Below are 18488 nucleotides of genomic sequence, written 5' to 3'. Positions count from 1 at the left end.
GGGGGGGGGGGGAAGTGAGTCTTATACTCCGAAAAGTATGGTACTTTAACAAGTGGGCTCCAGCCTTCTCTTATATGAATTCCATAAATTCATGGTCAATTGGAGGAATACAGGAAGGTGACAGGGCCACACTCTGCTATGTTAGGCTTTCATCTCAACCAGCTAAACCGGTAACTTGCCCAGGAATCGTCTTGCAGGAAGCAGCCTTTAAGAGAAGGGCTTTCTTTCATCTCTCTGGCCAAGGGTCATCTGACCAGCCTTCTTCATCCAGATGCCTCCTAGCCAAGCTGGAGGATAGGTGTTGTCCCAACATACTTAGAGGGACCGACTGAAGAAGGTTGAGTCTCATCAATTTCCATTACATCTTCAGTAACCTTCGTGGAAAATATTAGTGGTTGATATCGGGGATAATCCTACACTCTGTGCTTTGAACTATAGGTTGGAAATATAGGTAGTCCTTGAGTTACAACTGTTCATTTATTGACCATTTGAACTGAAAAAGTGACTTATGATCATTTTTCACACTTGTGACCATTGCAGCACCTCCATAGTCACATGATCAAAATTTGGCTGCTTGGCAACTAGCTCATATTTATGACTATTGCAATATCCTGGGGGCATGTGATCATCTTTTGCAACCTTCTGACAAGCAAAGTCAATGGGGAAGCTGGATTCACTTCAACAACCGTGTTACTAACTCAAGAACCGCAGTGATTCACTTAACAACCATGGCAGAACCATCGTAAAATCAGGTGCAATTCATTCTCCAACTGTCTTGCTTAGCAACGGAAATTTTGGGCTCAGCTGTGGTCATAAGTGGAGAACTACCCGTAGAGGCCATGGATGAGAACACATATAGTCCGTGTCTCTCCCTTTTTATCTTTAATGGTTTGCAGAGGAAAATGTGCAAGGTTTATGTATCCAAGTGGCAAGACAAGATACTGTACTTTGGATTTGAAGACACAGGTCGAGAAATGGTTCTCCCATCGCCTCTGTAACTGAGTCCATCCACCTTCTCTGCTGGTGGCCTCTTCTCTTTGCTTCTACCTTTCCCAACGTTAGAGCTTCGTAAGATTTTTTGTGTTTTTTTGGAGCTGAACAATGAAGAGCCTTGCAAAGAAATCCAGTAATCACATAAGTAGGTTGAGTCAAGCCAAATCTCTTGGGTTTTTTTTTTAGAATCTTCCTGTTCTTTCCCCCCCCCCCCTTTTAAAATTAATTTTAAGTCATGTCCAACCCATCGCGACCCCATGGACAACGTTCCTCCAGGCCTCCCTGTCCTCTACCATCCTCTGGAGTCTATTTAATCTCACACCGACTGCTTCAGTGACTCTATCCAGCCACCTCGTTCTCTGTCATCCCATTCTTCTTTTGCCCTCAATCTTTCCCAGCATTAGGCTCTTCTCCAGTGAGTCCTTCTTTCTCATTAGGTGGCCAAAGTATTTGAGTTTCATCTTCAGGACCTGGCCTTCTAAAGAGAAGTCAGGGTTGATCTCCTCTAGGACTGACCACTTTGATCGAGTCTTCTCCAGCACCAGAGTTCAAAGGCCTCAATTCTTTGGCGCTCAGTCTTCCTTATGGTCCAACTTTCACAGCCATACATTGCAACTGAGAAAACCTTTGCCTTGACTATACGCACTTTTGTTGGCAGGGTGATGTCTCTGCTTTTTAATAAGCTGTCTAGATTTGCCATAGCTTTCCTCCCCAGGAGCAAGCGTCTTTTAATTTCTTGGCTGCAGTCCCCATCTGCGGTGATCTTGGAGCCCAGGAAAATAAAATCTGTCACTGCCTCCATTTCTTCCCCATCTATTTGCCAGGAATTGAGAGGGCCAGATGCCATGATCTTAGTTTTCTTAATTTTGAGTTTCAAGCCAACTTTAGCACTCTCCTTCTTCACCAGCATCTAGAAAAGTGTTTCTCAATCTTGGAAGCTTGAAGATGAGTGGACTTCAACTCCCAAAATCCCCCCGCCAGCAGCGCTGGCGGGGGGATTCTGGGAGTTGAAGTCCACCCATCTTCAAGCTACCAAGGTTGAGAAACACTGATCTAGAGGCTCTTTAGTTCCTCTTCACTTAGGATAACAATCATCTGCTAATATTTTGAAGGCCAATTTGGTGAAGCAAAGAAGATGCTGGACTAAAAAACCAAGAGACCACGAACTCTAGTTTTCCTTTAGGGCCTCATGCTGCCTGGGAAATTCTGGGAGTTGAAGTCCACACATATTAAAGTTGCCATTTTTGAAACACCGGTCTAAGCTTAAGCACAGTCTCACAACTTTTAAGAGGCACTGAAAATAGCAGATGAAAATTAATATTAAGCATTTACATGATTTTTTTTTTGAGAGTAACAGTTTGACTGTTCTCTTTTCCCAATGCAATGGCAAGATGTCAAAAAAGCAATGGTTCTTGGGGCTCTTAAAATGCATTACTGAAAATGTTGTTCTGTGTTTATTGAGCACTGACTACATACAGTCATGGATTTTTTTTTATTTTTTTTTTAATTTGATTTATATGCCGCCCTTCTCCGGAGACTCAGGGCGGCTTACAATTTGATCACATACTAAGGAAGATGCTTCATTTGAAGGGAAAAAAAGAATCCGCTGTTGTATTTATCTGAAGATTCCCGTTTTCTAAAAATACACTTATTACTTATTAAAATATGTGAACATAACATTAATCAAACCAGACAGATTCCAGACTGTCATTTGTGTTCAGTAAATACTTCCCTCAAACTATGCATCCATTATACATAAAGATTTTGGGTGTGGTACAATTACTATTTTAATAGCTTAAACCCTTAATTGTCTTCGAGCAAAGCTTTGCTTTAATTGGACATTTTCCTGAACCATCTTTCTTATCAAAGATCTCAATTTGGAACAAAAAAATCCTTATGTATCTTTTATGCAGTATGTCACCTTAATTTACTACAAAATACATATTATACTTAATTTATCAAAAGTCTCAAGGTGTTCAGTTTAGATTCTAATGTTCTTTAGGATATGGAGGATGTACATTTAATGACAAATTTTTCCAAAACTTCCAATAAGGAATCATAGGTTTGTGAGAACACAAAGCATTTCTTCCTCATTATAAATTTTATTTGGGGCATATACCGCTGCCATCAACCTCCACTGAAAGGGTTGATCAAGGGAATTTTAAAACTGGAGTTTGCTAGTCAGTTCCCACCCCACCCTAAGCATTTAACTAGTTTCACCAGGAGATTTTGGCATCTTGTCTTAACCAACAAACCCAAACGAAGGTGGAAAAATGGATTGGAATATTTAAGAAGTGTCAATTGCTGAATAGATTTTGCCTGAGAATCTACCAATGCGACTTAATCAGCCTCCTGAGGCTGTTTAAATAATTAATGGGTATATCCCCTGCATTTTAATAGAAGCTGTGCATTTAACACTTCCTGTCTTCTCAGCCCAGCTCAATCCTCAGCCATTCAAAGCAGAAAAACCGGTATCGCTGGTTACCCCAGTTGATTGACAGCCATAACGCGGGGAGGTATGGGATGGGTTGAACGAAAAAGTCATCTAGGCATGGATCTCTTTTTCTTGGCTGTTTTCCAGAACTGCCATCGTACGTGCAGCGTGGTAAATTAATTTTGCCTCAGGGAAAGCACATTACACAGTTAATATTAAGTCATTCGAACGTATGTTGGGGTGTGTGTGGGGAGTCGTCATATTTGTATCAAAAGGTGTTCCGTGTTTGCTCTCTCCACAATATATGTGTGAAAGCCATCTAACAGGTAGCCCTCGACTTATGACCACAATTGGGAACAGAATTTCAGTTGCTAAGCAAGGCAGTTGGGGAGTGAATTGTGCCTGATTTTACGATGGTTCTGCCGTGGTTGTTAAGTGAATGACTGCAGTTATTCTGTGAATCATTTATTTTATTGGTTCGGTTTATATGCCGTCCTTTCTCCGGAGACTCAGGGCGGCTTACAATGCGTTAAGCAATAGCCTTCATACTTTTGTATATACCTGCTTAGTAGGGCTTTTGGCCCCCCCAAGCGGTGTTTTTTTTAATACAAAGTCAGTTTATTGCCCCCACAATCCAGGTCCTCATTTTACCTACCTCAAAAGGATGGAAGGCTGAGTCAGCCTTGAGCCTGGTGAGATTCGAACTTGCAGTAATTGCAGGCAGCTGGTGCTACTTAAAAGCACTTTAGTCTGCTGCGCCACCAAGGCTCTTGAGACTGTTAGTGAATCCAGCATCCCCCATTGACTTTGCTAGTCGGAAGGTCCCAAAAGGCATAATCCCAATGACCCCAGGGATGCTGTAACTGTCACCAACACATGCCAGTTGCCCAGCACCTGAGTTTTGATCATGTGGCCATGGGGGATGCTGTAATGGTCATAAGTGCGAGAACTTGACATAAACCACTATTTTTGGTTACTGTTCAGTATATTTTGAGCAGTTGCTAAACGAATGGTTGTAAATTAAGGATTAGCTGTACTATTACAATGTTTCCCCGAAAATAAGACCCCGTCTTATATTTTTTGGGCCTCCAAAATAAGCATTAGGGCTTATTTTCAGGGAAACACTTTATCAAGGTGAGCAGCCCAGCTGGGTGCCCCTCCCAGTGCGCGCACAAAAGGCTGCAAACATGTGGGAACCGCCATTGTCCAGCAACAGTTGCAGCCTGCCAGTCCCTTGCTCGGTGCCCCCTGGGGCTGCGCAGCCCACAGAGCACAGGTGAGTTGATTACCTGTCCAAGCAGCAGAGGCAGAGGGGCACACAATCTGGACGTGCTGCATGGGTCGTGAGAGTCGGTGGGCAAGAGTAGCTGGCTGGCTGGCCGGCTGTGGAAGGCTTGACTTTGTGTTTCTTGGCTTGCCTGCAGCCTGCGTGGTACGTCTGGATCGCCTGCCTTCCCCCACTGCACCTCTGCCTCCATCTGCTGCTGGTGCCACCATGTGAAGACAAGCCACCCATGGCCGCCCGCCTGTTCCGGCCCACCGTCTCGATTTTCCTGTGGCCCATCCGGATCCCCCCCACCCTTGCCACCTCTGGTGCTGGCCACGCCTCCACTGATGACAACTTTAACTAGGGCTTATTTGGGGGGGTGGTAGGGCTTATATTAGGAACATGCTAAAAACCAGTCTAGGTCTTATTTTTGGGGTAGGCCTTATTTTCGGGAAAACACAGAAGTAGCTTTTCGGAAGATTTCAGATAACTAATGTATTAATGCTATTATGAATTCTGATGTTATGTATTAAGGGTTTAAGATTGTGAGGTAATTATGAGCCACCTTAGGAAGATTAACACCTTGAACAATTGCAGTTAAACGTTGCTTCATAGCCCTGCTTGCAAGTCAGGATAATCTAAATATGCTACGCTCTGAATATCACTGGAGTGAAAAATATGACTTGCGAAAACTCCAAATCTGGCCTTTTCAGGCAGCAGCTCAAGTGCGCAATTTTTTCGCGAGAAGATTCAGACCTTTTTGTGTTCAGTTTCTACAAATACTTAAAAGTGCCGGGCCCAATCCAGATCGCCGTGAAGTCGCTATTCCTCAAACTTGGCAACTTTACGATGTATAGAACTCAATTCCCAATATGGAACTAAAATCATGCCAAACAGCAAATGGCATGGCAACTATAATTTGTTTAGAAGTTGCAGTCATGCAAGACTTATGTCAAGCTTGGTTTGTCTGAGCTGCAAATAAAACTAGTGTGAAATTTTCCAGCTTTTTTCCAGTGATTTCCTGTTTTTAGTTGATGCTGGCTGGGGAATTCTGGGAGTTGAAGTCTGCACATTTTCAAAACACGGCTGTACTTTAACCAGATTCTGTCTACCATCTTGTTTATCATTTGTATTGAAACATTAAAAAAAGAAGAGAGCAACAAATATTACTACTAAACTAATATTTTTATTAAACTTATATGCTATCCGTCTTGCTAGAAGTGACTCTAGGCAGCTTACAATGAATTTAAAAAAAACAACAACAATATTTTCATATAACAATCAATAGTAAACTGGTTTAAAATTGACAAAGATGGGGACGAAGGGAACAAAATGCACATGGGGAAGAGGTGGAGTCTTATCTTAGTCCATGAAATATAAATTAATATAAAGTAAGGGAGGAAAAAGAGAGAGAAAGCAAAGAAAAAGCAAAAAGTGCAAGAAAAGTTAAGGAAACATGGAAAAGAAAGAAAAAATAAAATGTATAGCTTCCGATATTCTTCACAGTATTTATAAGTTTACTGAACTATTTGGGGTGAGGGGAGGTTGAAAGCCAGTATATAAACCAGAGGTCTTCAAACTTGGCAGCTTTAAGACTTGAGGACTTCAACTCCCAGAATTCATAGCATAGCTGGCTGGAGAATTCTGGGAGTTGAAGTCCACAAGCCTTAAAGCTGCCAAGTTTGGGGACCCCTGATATAAACAGTACTACAGGTAGTCCTCGACTTACAACTATTCACTTAGTGACCGTTCAAAGTTATAATGGCACTGTAAAAAGTGACTTATGACCGTTTTTCACACTTATGACCGTTGCAGCACCCCTGTGGTCATGTGATCAAAATTCAGACGCTTGGAAACTGACTCACATTTATAACCATTGTAGTGTCCCAGGTCATGTGATTCCCCTTTTGCAACCTTCTGACAAGTCAATGGGAAAACCAGATTCATTTAACAACCGCGTTACTAATTTAACAATTTGTGATTCACTTAACAATTATGGCAAGATAGGCTGTAAAATGGAGGAAAATTCACTTAACGAACGTTTCACTTAGCAACAAAAAGCACCTTCAAGGTTTAATATGAGGAACCTCAACTGACAGGTAGTCCTCAACTTACAACAGTTCATTTAGTGACTGCTCAAAGTTACAATGGCACTGAAAAAAGTGACATTTTTCACTTTTTTATGTGAAAAGTTTACGTAAAATTTTCACGTAAAATTTCCATTTTACAACCGTTACAGCATCCCCATGATCAAGTAATCAAAATTCAGACATTTGGCAAGTGATTCATATTTATGACGGTAGCAGTGTTCCAGAATCATGTGATTATTTTTTTTGCAATCTTCTGACAAGCACAGTCAATGGATAACATTGATACATTCACTTAACAACCATGTTACTAACTTAACAACTGTGGTGATTCACTTAGCAACTATGGCAAGAAAAATAATAAAATGGAGCAAAACCCTCTTAACAACTGTCTTGTTGAGCTCAATTGTGGTCATAAGTCGAGGACTACCTGTATTTTAGGGATGTCTAAGTGGAACTGCCAACCACATGGCCTTTGACCAAATGTGAAGGCCCAGAAAGCTAAATTTTACAATATTCAAACTTCTCAATCTCTCACAGCCATTCAGTTGTGGCCGTGATACAGAGCACAGTCAAGGACAAATTTCCTGACAGTGAGAACAATTGATCAATTGGACAGCTTGCCTCCTGGACTTGTGGGTGCTTCATCATTGGAGGTTTTCAAGAAAAGATTGGACAACCATTTGGCCAGGATAGTATAAGGATTCCTGCCTTGGGCATGAGATTGGACTGGAAGACCTCTAAAGGTCCCTTCCCCTCTACGATTCTATGATTCCCTATTCAATCCAACAATTTGCTCTACTCAGCAAAAACTACCAACTGCTTTACAGGTGGACATCTGAAGACCCATATATCCTGGGGGGAAAACCCCCACCCCACGTCTCTCCACCCCCAAGCCCCAATTTTCCACCCCCCTACCTTCTTGCAGATGGGCCAAAGATTTTCCTTTTTATTCATTTGCAAGGGTTCAAATCCTGCAAGGATCGGGAGAGGCGAACCGAGACATCTCCTTGGATGGCGCTCCGCTTTGGGAACCTCAGGAATGGTTTCCATGCGTAGGTTGCCACACACCGCAAACTACACTGCCTTGGTACGGGCTGCTGTAAACAAGTGTGCACTTTTACCCCACCAAACCCAGTCCTTAATATGAAGGAGACATCTGCTCATCTGTGATGCAAGGGCAAAAGAAAACACCCTAGAGATGTAGTTCTCCAGGATCCTATTATGCTGACATCAGCTTGTTAGCACTTTATAATATATTCCATGCAGATTTAAAGAGATGGTGGAGAGATTGGTGGGGTGTTTTTTTTTTCTCCCCCATTTCCAAACAGGGTTTGACAACTTGCAGCTTTGCGTCACCTTCCTCCTTGCACACCTCAAAATCCCTTCTAATCCCAACGGCTGGAAAAAAAACAAAACAAAACCGACAACGGGGCTTCCTACCACTCTAAAATAAGAAGTTGAATATCCCCAACGTGTCTCAACAGTCTCCATTACAGTAGCCAAAAACTCCTGGCAAAGGTTATTTTTTGGGCTATTTCCCTTCCAGGCAGATCTCGTTCTGAACAGGTTGAGACAGAAACAGATGCTTTGAGCTCCTTCTGCAGCTGGTTTTTTTTTTTATGCAAATGGTGGAGGGTTGGAAGAAAAATGCCGTTAAAAAAAAAATCTGCAAGGAAGGATGCCTCTTGTTTATTTTTTCCTCCCTCCAGACCTGTTCTAGGAGAATAAAGTGGGAAAACGGAGCGACTGGGAAATGCATTTTAAATTGGATTTCTGTGTGCAATGATGAAGCATGAGTCACATTTCGGCTTTCATTATGCTACTTTCCAAAAGCTTATCTAGGGAAGTGGAGATGTTGTTGCTGGCTGGGTGGGAGCAATTCTTAAGCCTTCTTAAGGTGATTTAAAGAATCAGAATGAATGCACTGTGCAGAATTAATACTCAGCTCATGGTTGCTACTGATAATGTGTCATCAAGTTGACTCTGACTGACTTCCCTAGACCTTCTCCAGAACCTGGTCCTTTCAGGTCTTCTAATGAAGCACTTGTCACTGCTGTAATTGAGTCCATCCATCTTGCTCTTGGTTGTCCTCTTCTTCTCTTTACCCAAAGGTGCTTTTTTCAGGAGTCAACTGGACTTGGTTCTTTTCCTTTGAAGACGTTTGGCTTCTCATCCAAGACGCTTCTTCAGCTCTGCCTGGATAGTGGGGAATGGAAGGATTTGTATTCCATTCCCCACCATCCAGTCAGAGGTGAAGAAGCGTCTTGGATGAGAAGCCAAATGCCTTCAAAGAAAAGTCCTGTTGCTTTCTGAAAAAGCATCTTTGGGACAACCATGACCTGAATGACTGAGAATCTCCATAGACATCTTCTTCTCTTTCCTTCCATCTTTCCCAGCATCAGAGCTGTCTCTTGGGCATAATGTAGTGTTTTTTAACCTTGACAACTTTAAGATAGAATACAGAATAACATTCTTTGTTGTGCTTTTTTGATGACGTTTTTGATGTTAGCTGTCCATTTTAGGTCTTGAGATATGGTAGGACCTAGAAATTTGAAGGTCTCTACTGTTGATACTGTGCTGTCTAGTATTGTGAGAGGTGGTAGTAAGGGAGGGTTTCTCCTAAAGTCTACCACCATTTCTACGGTTTTGAGTGCATTCAGTTCCAGATTGTTCTGGTCGCACCAGGAGATTAGTTGTTCAACCTCCCGTCTGTATGCGGATTCATCATTGTCTCGAATGAGACCGATCACTGTTGTGTCATCTGCGAACTTCAGTAGTTTAACAGATTTGAGATGCAGTCATTGGGATATAGAGAGAAGTGGAGAGAGCACACAACCTTGGGGGGGCCCTGTGCTAATTGTATCTGATGTGATTCTGCTTAGCTTCACCTGCTACTTCCTGTCTGTTAGGAAGCTTATGATCCACTTACAAGTGTGTTCATGTACCGCTAGCTGGTTTAGCTTAGTTAGAAGAATGTCTGGAACGATGGTGTTGAATGCTGAACTAAAGTCTACAAAGAGGACCCTTGCTTAGGTCTTTGAAGATTCAAGATATTGTAGGATGTAGTGCACAGCCATATTAACAGCATCATCTGTTGATCTATTTGCTCAGTATGCAAATTGCAGGGGGTCTAGCTGGGCCTCAACTGAGAACTCGAGTTAATTTTGTTCAATGATCCATTTGTTTGGGGGTTTTTTTGGCTGTCCATGGTATTCTCAGGGGTCTTCTCTAACACCAAAGTTCAAAAGTCTCAATATTTTTTTCCGTTTTGCTTCTTCAACTTTTACTTCCATAGAATATCACAGAAAATAGTTTGCACAGTTCTGATCTTTGCAGGTAAAGATACATCAGGGCATCTGAACCTATTTTACAAACCATTATGGCTAATCACTGAGGCCAGGACAAGAAGCAATGGATGGAAACTAATCAAGGAGAGAAGCAACCTAGAACTAAGAAGAAATTTCCTAACAGTTAGAACAATTGATCAGTGGAACAACTTGCCTCCAGAAGTTTTGGGTGCTCTATCACTGGAGGCTTTTAAGAGGAGACTGATATGGTACAGTGTTTCCTGCTTGAGCAGGGAGTTGGACTAGAAGACCTCCAAGGTCCGTTCCAACTACAATCCTATCCTATCCTATCCTATCCTATCCTATCCTATCCTATCCTATCCTATCCTATCCTATCCGGAGTTAGGTTCCATAAGGCATTACAAGTAGACCTCGAATTATGACCCAAATCCAATTGGATCCAAAATTTATTTTGCTAAGCGCAATAGTTGTTAAGTGAGTTTTGCCCCATTTTATGACCCTTCTTGCTGCAATTATCAAGTACAGTAAATCATTGTAATTGTTAAGTTAGCGATACAATTGTTAAGTGAATCTGGCTTCCCCATTGACTTTGCTCGCCAGAAGGTCGCAAAAGGGGATCACATGATCCTGGGGACACTGCAATCATCATAAATCTGAACCAGTGGCCAAGCCTCCAAATTTTGATCACATGACCATGGGGGGGGGTGTTGCAATGATTGCTAAGTGTGAAAAGCTGCCATAAATTACTTTTTTCCAGTGCCATTGTAACTTTTAATGAATGGCTGTAAACTGAGCTCTATCTGTACATGCCCCTGTCTGGAAAGCATCCTTGTACACAGATGATCCCATATTCAATCTCTAGTTACCACCCTGGAAAAAAAAAAATCCAGGCTGCAAATTCCAAAATATTGCCGATGGTTGCAACTGACAAAAGTGGGGTTCGGCAATTCCAAGGGAAGTTTTCCATTTTATTCCTAGCATGCCATACTTACCATACCGTTCTATCTTTCGGTAATCCTACACAGACCTTCTCTAGCCTAGTCCCCTCTGTATATGTACCAACCCCGATTCCCAGCTAATGGAGCTTTTGGCAATCCCAACACTGCATCTGATCAGGGAAGCCTGCTGCAAAGCAAGCCACAATTATTGCCATCTCTTCCGAAGAAAGGAAGATTGAGAGTGAGCTTTGCTTAAGGCAACCAGAATATTTCTGGGCAGCCTTTTCCATTTCCTCAATCCACAATTGTCTTCTTTTCCTCCACTTCTGTAACACTAAGAATGAAGAACAAAGTAATTTCCACCGAAAATGAAAAAATAGACTGCCTGCACTTTCTGTCATTGTTTGAATTTTTGCTTCAGATCATATGTGTTTGCATTTGTCAGGTCATATGTAAAATAAAACATATAAAACAATCTGAGCAGTTCCAGGGGAGGAACTGCAAAACCACCAAGCTACCATTCCCTTTCAAAATACTTCTAGGCAGAGTAAATAAAACTCAGGAGATACAGTGAGGCAACAGAGGGAGAGTTTTGAAAAGTCATCACATTTTAAATAGGTGAGCCTTATTGAAGTTTTCAATGCCCCCTATATAACCCAGAAAAAAACTGACTTGTTGCCGATGCCACACACAGAAATCTGGAAATCTTGAACTGGAACAATGCACGGTCCCAAAAGAAAAAACTGTAAAGTTGTATTCTGAATTTAAAACCCAGGCTTAAACAGATTAAGACTCCGCAGATTTAAACGGGGAGGCACCTCAGATGTGAAAACTCTTGACAGATTTGCCATACAGGTATTCTAGTCCTCAACTCGGGACTGTAATTGAGCCCAAAACTATGGGTGCAATTAGGAGTCATTAAGCAGGTCACCAAATGATCATGGCCAATTTTATGAACTCTTCTGCAGCAATCATTATGTGAATGGCAAGGTCCTTAAGCAAAGCCCTTTTACTCAATGGGCATTTTTTTGTTGTTGTTGCAAATTGGCAAAAAAAAAAAAAAACCACAAAAGAAATCACAATTGTGTAACTATCGGACACTGCAATTGGTATACATGCAAGCTGGTTGCCAAGCACCCAAAATACGATCATGTGATGGAGAGGCCAACGCACAACTCAAAAACCCAAACATAAGTTGCTCTGGAGAGGTCAGTCATAACTTGAAACATAGCAACTGGTAAATGTCTATGGAGATTCTCAGTCATCCAGGTCATAGTTGTCCCAAAGGTGTTTTTTCAAGAGGCAACTGGATTTTCTGGTTTTTCTTTGAAGACATTTCGCTTCTCATGCAAGAAGCTGCTTCTTCTTCTTCTTCTGAGAGGTGAAGAAGCTTCTTGGATGAGAAGTGAAACATCTACAAAGAAAAACCAGAAAGTCCAGTTGCCTCTTGAAGAAAAAAAAAAGCACCTTTGGGGAAGCAACTGCTAGTTAAATGAGAACCGCCTATATTTCTTCCTCTAATTGGGGCTTCCCTCATCTCAATCAATGCATTTTCCTTAGTTTATTAAATAACATGCAGTGATTCCAGTCCTGCAATAGGGTCTGTCTCCACCCAAACCTTCTAATTTAACAATTAAAGCAGGCTAAATTCAGAAAACAAAGGTGAGATTTGAAAACATTCATGCATGTAGCAGAAAAACAACCCTTGGAGTCCTTGGAGTCATAAATCAGATTTATGTTTCAAGCAGCAGTGTGTGGAGAGGAGAAGAGCATCTTGTTCACTTTGTTATATTTGTACATTCTTGGAAATATAAAATAAGGTGGTGGCCTGGTTCTGCAGCATGACAGTTCACACCTCATTTTTTTTTGGTTTTTGTTTAAATTAAAAAGAATTGCCTTCCCTAACTGAAGGTGGCATACATAAATACATCTAAAATCCCCTTTCATTTTATCACAACACTCTTTATCAAAGTGATCATTAATCAATTGCTTCATAATGCAGGCAAGTCCTCGACTTGTCACCACAATGGACCCCAATATGTCCATTGCTAAGCAAGACATTTGTTAAGTGAGTTTTGCCCCATTTTACAACCTTGTCTGGCCACAGTTAAGTTAGTAAGACGGTTTGTTAAGTGAGTTTTGCCCCATTTTACGACCTGTCTGGCCACAGTTAAGTTAGTAAGACGATTTGTTAAGTGAGTTTTGCCCCATTTTATGCCCTGTCCGGCCACAGTCGTTAAGTTAGTAATGCGAATCTGGTTTTCCCCTTGACTTTTGCCTGTCAGAAGGTCACCAAAAGGGGATCACATGATCGAGGGACACCGCAACCGTCATAAATACGAGTCCGTTGCCAAGCGTCCGAATTCTGATCACGTGAAGTGAACCACGGGGATGCCGCAACAGTGGCAAGTGTGAAAAACGGTCATAAGAAGTCCCTTTTTCCCCCAAGTGCTCTTGAACGGTCACTAAACGAACCGTTGCAAGTCAAGGACCGACAGCGTGCAACAAGCAAGTTGAGAGAGGCATCTTCGTAAGCTCCATAACGCCTCATGGTTTCGTGGCAGTTACCCCATGCCCGTAAACTAACCAGAACGCAAGAGGTGCATCCTTTGCCGACTGTTGCTGTGACTTGGACGCCCCACATAATGCAGGAAGAAAAAGAAGAAGAAATAAAATAAAATAAAATAAAATAAATAAAATAAACTAATGAAATGAAATGAAATGAAATAAATAAAATAAAATAAAATAAAATAGGTCCTGTCGCTTTAAATGTCTCTCCGGGCAACGCGAGGGGGGGGCGGAGCCACTGTTGCCAAGGGTGGAATATTCCCTGACAGAGAAGCGGCCACGTGCGCGGGGAAGGGAGGGAGGAGCAAAGGAGGCATTCCTGCTCCGCCCACCCACCCCCCCTCCCTGCTCCAGACCGGGCGCGCGCCCAAGGGCATCGGGATTCCCCCGCACGCGCTCCCACTTCCCAATCCCGGGAGGGGGGGGCAGTTTTTACGACATGCGTCGGGGACGGGGGGGGGGCGGGAAAGAGAATTACATCTATTTGAACGATGAGACGGGTCGGGGTTGGGGATCCTTCCTTCCTCCCCCCCCCACTAAAAGGTACATATACAAAAGGACACCTTCCTAAAAGGAACCCTGCGATCTTAATTGAGCCCGCCCACTCCGTCCTGATTGGCTGCACAGGACTTGCACCCCGGTGAAGGTGACCTTGAAGGGAGGAGGTGGTGGAAAGGAGACGGGAGGGGAGGGGGGAAAAGAGGAGGAGGAGGAGGAGAAACCAGCCAGAGAGGTCGGGCCGTTGCAATTTGCACACAGGGCCAGTCTGAACGTGCGATCCCCCCCCCCCCACCCACCCTTTTCCCTCTGAAAGCAGGCAAGGTATTACCTACCCAGTTCTGGCTTATTCAGGAAACCTGACTAAGCAAACCATGATTTAGCAAACCATGGAAGCCCAGTCTTTGCCACGCAGCAGTTTAAACTTAAATCTTAAACAAGCTTAGCATGTTGTAGGAATGAATTTGCTAGGACCCAAAGGTGCTTTTTTTATAAGAGGCAATTGGACTTTGTTTTTTGTCTTTTTCTTTTGAAGACGTTTCGCTTCTCATCCAAGAAGCTTCCTCAGCTCTTGACTGGATGGCGGGGAACGGAAGGATTTATATTCCATTTATATTTATATTCCAGTCAGAGCTGAAGAAGCTTCTTGGATGAGAAGCGAAACGTCTTCTAAGAAAATCCAGAAAGTAACAGCAACAGAGTCGGAAGGGACCTTGGAGGTCATCTAGTCCAACCCCCTGCTCACACAGGAGACCTATACTAGGGATTTGAACTGCTGACCTTTCTGACTGCTGACCTTTCTGATCAACATCTTGATCTTGGCCCCTGAGCCACCTAGGGAGCCGCCTAGTCCAGTTGCCTTTTGAAAAAAACACCTTTGGGACAACCATGACCTGGATGATTGAGAATCTCCATAGACATTGTAGGAAGTTAGCACCCACTCCTTTCCTGGAAGAATGAAATATTTTAGGAAATATTAAAAAGGCAGAATACTATATTTCCCTGGATGAGAAATGGAGAAACATGTTTTAAAAGACAAGCAGCTTCCTGCCTCCCCCCCACATACCTTTGTTAATGGGCCATAATCTGCAACACAATAGCCACAGAAACTAACCCAGTTTGTGGGGGCAATAAACTGACTTTGTAAAAATATACAAAAGTATGAAGGCTATTGCTTAACGCATTGTAAGCTGCCCTGAGTCTCCGGAGAAGGGCGGCATATAAATCAAATTAAATAAATAAATAAATAAAATAACACAATGGGACCCATCTAGGACAGAAACTCACCACATGGCACCTGGGAAGATTACATCAGCCAGCAAGGCTAGCTAAGACCCCCACCCCCTGGGAGTCTGACAACCAATCAGGATACTCTTTCTGGGCCCCAGGTAGTTCAAAGCCAGAGAAAGCATAAAACCTTGGGACTCGCTGTATCTCGCCTCTTTTTTCTGTTCAGGAACTCAAGCCATGTGATCCTGTCCACCATTAAACCATCTTTCCAAGCAGTCTCCATGTTTCCAGTGTCTTTTTCCCCACTTGGAGCAGAACCCAGAAGGATATTTCTTCCTACAACATATACCCACCAAACTTCAGAAAACCTTCTCCCCCTCCCTGCCCGCTTTACCCAATGCCAAATACACATGTATTGCAGTTCCCCCATCAACTGCATTGCCTGCCCCCCTTGGACCCAAGGGCTGCCTTTGCAGAACAGATTGGCGTTTGAACCCAGCCTTAACGCACTGATTTGTGCTCGCCAAGGCCTGGATTACCATTGCGGTCCTAAGTATGAATGAGTCAGTTGCCAAACATCTGAATTTTGATCAACTTGATCACGACGATGCTACAAAGGTTGTAAGTGTGAAAAACGGTCATGTCACTTTTTTTTCACTTCTGTTGTAACTTTGAACAGTCACTAAATGGACCATTGTAAGCTGAGGACTACCTGTATTATTCTCTCCTGTTCACCACTTGCAATCCACAATGCTTCTCTCTTCCCTAATCCCAGCAATGTTGTGACAATTTATTACAACAATTTCCCAATCTGTTCGAAGTACTGGAGGTTATTTTTCAAAACATCTGCTAGACTCCTTGGTGTTAGGATTACCATTCCTGGAATAGACAAAGATTTTCTTCCCCAACTGTGTGCACAATCAGATAAGGAAAGGAGGCTGAACATCTCAACTGTCCCTTGGTCTCTGGGTTAATTTACATCCACATCTGTTGAAGTCTTAAGGGGGTTTCCTGCCTCTTCTCAAGAAAAATATACCGTTTCCCCCAAAATAAGACATCCCCTGATAATAAGCCCAATTGGGCTTTTGAGCGCATGGCAAGGCCAAGCGCTTATTTCAGGGTTCAAAAAAATGTAAGGCAGGGTCTTATTTTCGGGAAAACACGGTTCCAAGCAAATTGCACTTCTTTTTTGCAAATGAATACCCATGTCGATCTCTACAGTAATGGCCAAAATTGTGGAAACCTTTTAGAAAAAGTGTATTTTCTAAAGCTAGCTAATAACATCACTTTTTTGGGGAGTAGTACCATAAAATTATATATCAATGAAAATATAATTTAATCAAGAATGTCATGCAATAACTTTTATGAAGGATTTGCTATTAGAATAGCAGTTACAGTATAAAGAAGAAAAGTGAAACACGTAGAAAAAATGAGATATACAAAAATTATCACTATAGAAAAAATGAGAGATGCAAAAATGATCACCATGTCCGTTAATACTTAGTTGGGTAACCTTTAGCATGAATGACGGCCTTACAACGTCTTCCCATGGAGCGAACCAAGTCTTTTAGTTCCGCAGCTGTTATAATGTGAAACCAAGATTGAAGGATTGTTAAGTGAATCACTGCAGTTGTTAAGTCAGGAACACAGCTGTAAAGTGAAATTGGCTTCCCCATTGACTTGGCTTGTCAGCACCTCGCAAAAGGTCGGGACACTGCAACCGTCATAAATATATATATCAGTTGCTAAGCATCTGAATTTTGATCACGTGACTATGGCGATGCTGCAATGGTTGTAAGCGTGAAAAACAGTCGTAAGTCACTTTTTCAGTGCCGTTGGAACTTTGAATGGTCATTAAACAAATGGCTGTAAGTCGAAGATTACTGGTACCCAGGATTACTATGAGGTAAGCTGTACTTGGAGAGTGTCAGACCAGGTAAAGTCCTAGCAAATTCTGTAGAGATTCCCAGTCATCCAGGTCAGGATTGTCCCAAAAGTGCTTTTTTCAAGAGGCAAATGGACTTTCTTGTCTTTTTCTTTTGAAGACGTTTCGCTTCTCATCCAAGAAGCTTCTTCAGCTCTGACTGTATAATGGGGAATGGAAGGATTTATATTCCTTGCAGACACCTGGTCATTTGCATCTTTTTGAGAATAGTTTATTTATTTATTTATTTATTTATTATTCAAATTTCTATATCGCCCTTCTCCTTTCGGACTCAGGGCGGTGAACAGCCAAAATAAAAACATCTATACATTACAGTTAAAAATAGAGTTAAAATAATTTATAAATTTGGCCCGTAATTTAAAACTTGTCAATTTAAAATCAATATTAAAATTTTAAAACTAACCCTAAAATCAAGACAGACCGGCTAACTGAAAAAAATAAGTTTTTAGGGCCCGACGAAAAGTCCGGAGGTCGGAGATCACTCGTATCTCTGGGGGTAGATTGTTCCATAGGGTAGGTGCCACCACAGAGAAGGCTCTCCTCCTGGGGGTTGCCAGCCGGCATTGTCTGGCCGACGGCACCCTGAGGAGCCCTCTCTGTGGGAGCGAACCGGCCGGTGGGAGGCTATTGGTGGCAGAAGGCGGTCCCGTTGAGGGTCCAAGTGCTTCAACTACCCACAAAAAGAATGCAAATGACCAACTGTCTGCAAGGAATATAAATCCTTCCATTTCCCATTATCCAGTCAGAGCTGAAGAAGCTTCTTGGATGAGAAGCAAAACATCTTCAAAGAAAAACCAGAAAGTCCAGTTGCCTCTTGAAAAAAAGCACTTTTGGGTCCTAGCAAATTCATTCATACCAGGGGTGAAATGTTCCCAGTTCGGACCGGATCGCCTGATCCGGTAGCGATGGAGGCGGGTGGTTCGGAGAACCCGTAGCAAAAATCCCTGTCCCCGCCATACCCAGCTGAGCCGCACAATCATCAGAGGCTTTTTTTTTTTTTACTTTTAAAAGCATTTTTTTCTACAACCTTTTTGGCCAAAAAAATGCTTTTAAAGGTAAAAAAAATAAGCCTCTGATGATCGTGCGGCTCAGCTGGGATCCTCAAAGGCTTTTAAAAGCATTTTTTCTACCACCTCTGAAGAGGTGGTAGAAAAAATGCTTTTAAAAGCCTTTGAGGATCCCAGCTGAGTTGCCTGATTGGCAGAGGCTTTTTTTCT

General features: G+C 42.4%; 1 protein-coding gene across 2 annotated transcripts in view; it reads right to left on the bottom strand.

The window, feature by feature from the left end:
- The window catches only part of CLUH (CLUH binding protein of NUMT mRNA), a 116819-nt gene that overhangs the window by 84381 nt on the left and 13950 nt on the right, over window positions 1–18488 (bottom strand). The window contains exon 1 of one of the 2 annotated variants that reach the window (XM_087889593.1): window positions 7700–8206. The exons of the other annotated variant lie outside the window; for it this stretch is intronic. The gene's annotated coding sequence lies outside the window, so the exon portion shown is untranslated. Of the gene's footprint in view, window positions 1–7699; window positions 8207–18488 lie in introns of those variants that run through there. 2 annotated transcript variants of the gene reach the window in all.

The sequence above is a fragment of the Pantherophis guttatus genome, chromosome 1 (genome assembly GCF_059756535.1).
Source record: "Pantherophis guttatus breed Tessera chromosome 1, ASM5975653v1, whole genome shotgun sequence".
NCBI classification, from domain to species: Eukaryota; Metazoa; Chordata; class Lepidosauria; order Squamata; family Colubridae; genus Pantherophis; species Pantherophis guttatus.
The sequence above is the reverse complement of the archived record's forward strand: the minus strand, read 5'-3'. Positions and strand labels throughout refer to the sequence as shown.